Consider the following 6,355-nt stretch of genomic DNA (forward strand, 5'->3'; position numbering starts at 1 on the left):
AGCAACAAATCCAGTGGTACATATTTTACTGGTCTTGTAGGATCTTATTAACTTGGTGAAATGATAGCATCGGCGGGGGGGGGGGGATTCTGAATGTTCAGGGCTCCGCTGTATAACAGTAACATACCCAAGTAGGAGGAACATGGGTCCCCTGGATTGAGTGACTGCTTCCCATGCCAGAGTGTTTTGCTTCCATCTGGGGCAGTGTTAGTGCTTGCTTGGGACCCACTGAATTGTGCAATCCAGGTGAACCACATGGCTGCATTTTGCATATGTTATTGTTCACAACCCAAGTAGCATCACAGATCCAAACAGAGCAGAAGACCATTCAAACAACTCCTTCTTCATTGAAACAACAATTTGTTTTGAGATGAAATAGCTCTTCAACAGAGGAGTATTAGTTAAATCGAAAACCTCCTTTTACTTGCTCCGCAAGGACTATATACATCCTTTCACTGCTCCAGAGATCACTGCTGTCAGGAAAAGGATGTAGCCATAAAGTTCTTTTGAGGGCATGAAAAAGGAGATTTTTCAATCAAACCTTTACTCCCCTGATAAATACCTCTTTCAGCACAACATGCATTGGGCTTCACTCAGTACTCTTTCAAGACAGCACCTGTTTGAACAGTCTTCTGCAATACTGAATAGTTCTCTCTTGTTGCAATGTGGAAGGAGCCCTTCACTTGGAAGGACGTGTTTGGGGGCAACAGCTGGATCACCATGGCAACACATGAATTGGGCTTTGGGTTCAGTCTATTAAAGAGAAGAAGAAGAAGAAGCTGACTACGGTGAGAGGCCTAGAATCAGATAAGAATATTTACTTTTTGCCTTGCACAGGTATCCCGGAGAAGAACAAAGGAGGGCAGAAGGGACTCAGAAAGAACTTAAGACGATGTTTAGACTGCCTGTCAGATCTGTGCAGTGAAGTGATGGATTCGGATATCAAAGTGCTGTGCTTGGTGTAAATCTCCACACAGACCGTGTGAGACTTACATGCCATGTACACCAAGAGATAGCAAAAACTTTAAAAATATAATCCATGCCTTGAAGAATGTACAGTCTGGCAACAACAGATACAGTACAGTGAGCAAAAGAGTTTCATGTGGTTATTGTGGCTGGAGGTACTGAGGCAGCAGGTGTGCTTCCAGAAGTCCATTGGGCAGTGGGGGGAGGACGAGGGATGAGAAGACTGACATGTATATCCTTAGAGGCTTTACTGCATCCTTAGATGTAGGTGTTAAGAAGCCACTCAAGTGCAATAAGGGGGAAAGTTTGTATCATACACAAGGGACTGAAAAATGAAGATGAACATAAAAATAAACCAGAGTCCTGTATGGGCAGGAGAAGGAGAGGCCTGGGGGAACTACAGACAACCATCATTTACCATGAGTGTTGCCCTACATTTCCTCCAGCTGATGCCACTTGCTGTGGAGCACAGAATGACCCAAGGAAGAAACTCGCCTGGGAACACCAATGGGGCTGTCCTGGTGGCTCCCCAAGCAGCAGGTCAAAGCAAAAGGTATTGGAGAGCATGGCCACCCTGTTAAGAAGAGTCGTGGCTGGACTAGGCAGAATAGTGGGAGAAGGGCAAAGATGGCTGAAGTGAGGAGGGTTACAAGTCTTGTAGGGTATGCAGCTTCGGATGTGAAAGGGCAGGGCAAATCGGAGGAGCGTTTAAGAGACTTCTTAAGGCATTGTTGTGAACAGTGTGTTGTGGGAACAAGAGAGCCATCTGACACTCCACAGCTATTATTACAAAGTGTCTAGAAATCCCAGGGCAAAGCTTTATTAGGGCAATACAGCAATAAAAGTCTTCTCTTACTGAGACTTGTCTTATTGGCTTGACTGTTCCTGTGATCTTTAGAGGACAAAGCAGCAACAGCTACTGAATCCTAAAGCACAAAACCTGAATCCAAGTGCTGCAAAAATGCTGCAAAACTGCTTGAACTCCAGCGAGCTGATGCAAAGCATTCTGCCATCAAGCACTACTACTATTGCTGCTGCTGCTGCTTCTGAAAAATACAATAAGATACAAAGTGGAAATAATTTAGACCTTATACACAGCTTCTGGTTTCTGTGTGTGAGAGAACATTCTTGACCTCCTTTGTGGAGTGCAAACTGTGTTTGAAGACATTCCCTTGTAAAAACAACACTTTCATAGAAAATGGTAATTTGTAGCCAGACCCTAAGATCACATAGGTCTGTCCCTGAAGGTTGTGGGACATGTGTATTCGTGCTGCTCATACTTGCGCCAGATAAATTTATTCTTTGCTATCTCTCATTCTTTAGTTGGCATCTATGGACCCATAATCATTACAGGCAGGTTTTAAAAAGCAGGCCTGACTCTGGTCCTTGCTCAACCCATCATAATGCCCTAAATGTTTAGGCAAGGTTTTGGAGCATTGAAGAGCGGCAATGATGAAAGCCACCTTAACAACAACAACAACAACAACAATAATAATAATAATTCGATTTCTATACCGCCCTTCCAAAAATGGCTCAGGGCGGTTTACAAAGAGAAATAACAAACAAATAAGATGGCTCCCTGTCCCCAAAGGGCTCACATTCTAAAAAGAAACTTAAGACACACACCAGCAACAGTCACTGGAGGTATTGTGCTGGGTGTGGATAGGGCCAGTTACTCTCCCCCTGCTAAATAAAGAGAATCACCACGGTAAAAGGTGCCTCTTTGCCCAGTTAGCAGGGGACTGCTAACTGGGGACTGCTAACTAATTATGCAATTAAAGGACACCCAATCCTGACAGTATGTCAGGATGTCCTCCAGTGATATCAGGGCAGACATGCTCACAGTGTGACCCGGTCCTGCTCATGTGTTGCAGCTGGTATTTGTTCAAAACCAGTGATTCTCAAAGTTGGGTCCCCAGATGTTATTGGACTTCAACTCCCATAATCCCCAACCAAAGGCCACTGAGGCTGGGGATTATGGGAGTTGAAGTCCAATAACACCTGAGGACCCAAGTTTGAGAATCCCTGGTTCAAACTGACCCTCTATGAATTAACCCTGAACTATTCCCTTAAGAGCAGCTCTGCCTGCAGGCTCTCTTCCCGTTGCCTAAGAAAACACTGCTGCAGGCCTGCATTAGTTGTCTGGTGGTGACTCAAGGCTGGGCCTTTCCTATAGCTACCCTAAGGCTTTGGAACGCACTCCCCCGCTTGTTGCAAGAGCTTCCCCATAGCAGGTTCTAAAAGAGAGACACGTGTTTATTTCACCAAGCCTTTGACTTGCTGTAAGAGAGGAGTGCTGGTCTCATGGTAGCAAGCATGAATTGTCCCCTTTGCTAAGCAGGATCCACCCTGGTTGCATTTGAATGGGAGACTACATGCATGAGAACTGTAAAAGATTCCCCATAGCGGATGGAGCTGATCTGGGAAGGGCATCTAGATTCCAAGTTCCCTCCCTGGCATCTCCAAGACAGGACAAGATTTTTTTTATTGAACCAACAAACTACCAAAGCATACAGTACGTTACCAAAGCACAGTTATATACAAAGTGGTGGTTTGTACATCATATATCTACAAAGACTTACAAACAAGGATTTGGTAACCCACAGGGTTATAAAGTATATGCATGCAGCACTGTAACTCGGGGGCAGGGGGGGATTTCAAGGCACATCAGGTAATCGGGGGGGGGGTACGTCCGACGTCCATTTGTCCACAATTTGTCCCATTGCTGTTTAGAAGAGATACTCTTGTCTTTTTGCACATAACCATACAAACTTTTCCAGAAGAGATTTACTGTCTCATCTGTGTGAACCTCTTGGTCACGTCTTCCCTCCCTATTCCTATTCAGGAGCATTGCATAAATGTCATACAGGTTTACTAACCTGATTACGAGAAGGGGAACGTTCCAATTCCCTAGTATGAGGGCACCCGTTCCATCTCGTTTCCTTGAAGGTTTCTTTTTGGGACCTCGAAAGGAGGTTCTATCACTCAAACCCGAGGTTAGTTCTCCCCAAGTCTGTTTTTTCCAAATCAGGCCACTCTAACAACTTGCTTACTCCCTGCTACACTCTTTTGGCTACCACACACTCTTTTAAGAAATGTGAGTGTGTTTCCCTGAATGTTTTGCCTAGCTCACTAGCTTTCTGTTTGCAGGTGATTTTAGGACACTCTTGCTTGTCCTCTGGGAGCCATGGCTTAGCCACGTTAAGCGGCAGTACTTGGTGGTATAAACGCCACCTGGTTTCCCATAAATGAAAAGGGACCTTCTTCTCCTTAACAAGAGCGATAGGGTGATTGGGTTGCAACAAGTACTGTGAAGTGCGGTGTTTGTAGCGTTTACGTTCTAAATCTGGTTTTAAAAAACCCACTTCTAGAATCTCTCCATAAATTGTTTTCCTTAGCTGCTTAACTGAGGAGGATCCTTTAAATAGATCCGGTTCAACCTTCCATTTTTTACGTGTGAATAACAAATCTCTCAAGTAGTCTGGGTGTTCTCTTTTTAATACTTGTGTGATATTACCATTGAAAGATCCTTTCCCCCACCATGCTATGCCCCATGCTGACTTGCGCCAATGCAGAGCGAAAAGCGAGACCCAGGTTTTTTGCAGGAGGTTGGACATATCATGGACATTCACGAAAATCCAGTTTCCAAAATTGTAGGACATGAATTCAGTTACAAAATAGGGTTGCAGGGCAGGTAGGGCTAGGCCTCCTGGCTCAACCTCCTTAAATGCTACCGCACAGGCCAAAGGGAAGGACGCCGTGTGCCATACTAGACAGAAGACCTGGCTTTCAACTCTCCGAAGGAGATCGAGCGGAGGAGGGTAGACTACCGCCAGGTTGTGCACTGGGGGTATCAGGTGATTCCGGGTGTAAACTGCTTTCTGGTACATGGCAAGGCTCCATTTTTTCCACATGGTGATTTTAAGCATTACTTTTTCTTCCCAATCTGTCCAATTCCACCCCCCCCAGATTTTTTCCTTAATCCTGTATTCAATCCCCCAAATATTTACTGTATCTACCCACTTCAGTTTGGACTCTGGGGCCCCTTTGCTTTTACATTCAGAGAGTTGCTGGCATTCGGGGTCCATTTTAACAAATACACTTTTACAGCATTTAATTCTAAGCCCGAGATCCTGCCATATTCCCAGAAGAGGTCCAGGATAGGCTCCAAGATAGGGTTGAGAGAGATTCCTGCCTGCAACCTTGGAAAAGCCACTGCCAATCTGTGTAGACAATACTGAGCTAGATGGGACAGTGCTCTGACTTAGTATATTGCAGCATCCTATGTTCCTATAAGTTGGTTTTTATTGTTGTTCTGCTGTATTAAATTGTTTTAAATTTTTTATAACTTTTAATTTTGGTTTTATCATTTGCTTTATAAACCTCCGCAAGACATTGGTATGTGGTGGCATAGAAATATAATTAATATGTTATGTTACGTTACGTTACGTTATGTTAGGAGTCCTGTCAGGCATAAAAATATAGGATGTTAAAAGGAACATAAACACATAAGATGAGCCCGGCTAGATCAGGCCAAAGATCTACCAAGTACCACTGGTGGAGCTAGTGTGTGGGAAACCTGTGTTTGCCCCCTGGTGCATGGCTCCTGCACTCACGGCAGTGGGGACCCAGGAGCAGTGTGTACACTTAGCACGTGCCACTCCACTCACCCACTGCAATCTCCGCTGCTTGCTTGCCTCCGTCTCCACTTGCTGGTTTGTCTCCTCTCCCTGCCCACGTACTGCCTCTTTTCCTTTCCTTCTTGTCCTCTTCTATTTGCAAGGGCTTCCTGCTTCCAGGTTCAGGGGCAGTGGAGGAGGAGGTGGGCAGGCACGAGTGCAAAGGAGTGGAAACATCAGCAGCAGTGGCTGGCCAACTGGCTGGCAGCAAGAAGAGAAAAGGGGCACAGCCCTGAGGGACAGAATAGCCTCAAGGGGCAAATGAGCCCATGCTCCAGGGACATCCTGGAACACCAGTAGCTCTGTCTCTACCAAGTACATCATTCTTTTTCGTAATGTGGCAGACCCGATGCCTCTAGGAAACACGGCAGGAAGGCAATAGCTCACCACTGTTGCTGCCCTCACTAGCAACCGGTGTTCAAAGGTATACTGCCTGTGAACATGGAGGTTCTACCATGTAACCTAATGACTAATAGCCAGTGATAAACTTCTCCTTCATGAACTTGTCTAATTCCTTTTTAAAGCTACGTAAGCTAGTGGCCAACATCATATCCCATAGCCACAATTCCATTTTTCTTAAATTGATCAAAGAATAAAACTGTCATGTTACCAAACCTGTGTGAAGCCTGAAATCAGTAGTCAAGGTTCAACAGACAATACAATGGTGGCAGTGAGTGGGTCTTGGAAAAGGACTGGAATTCTCCATCCTT

Source organism: Hemicordylus capensis, chromosome 1, assembly GCF_027244095.1.
Source record: "Hemicordylus capensis ecotype Gifberg chromosome 1, rHemCap1.1.pri, whole genome shotgun sequence".
Classification (NCBI taxonomy): domain Eukaryota; kingdom Metazoa; phylum Chordata; class Lepidosauria; order Squamata; family Cordylidae; genus Hemicordylus; species Hemicordylus capensis.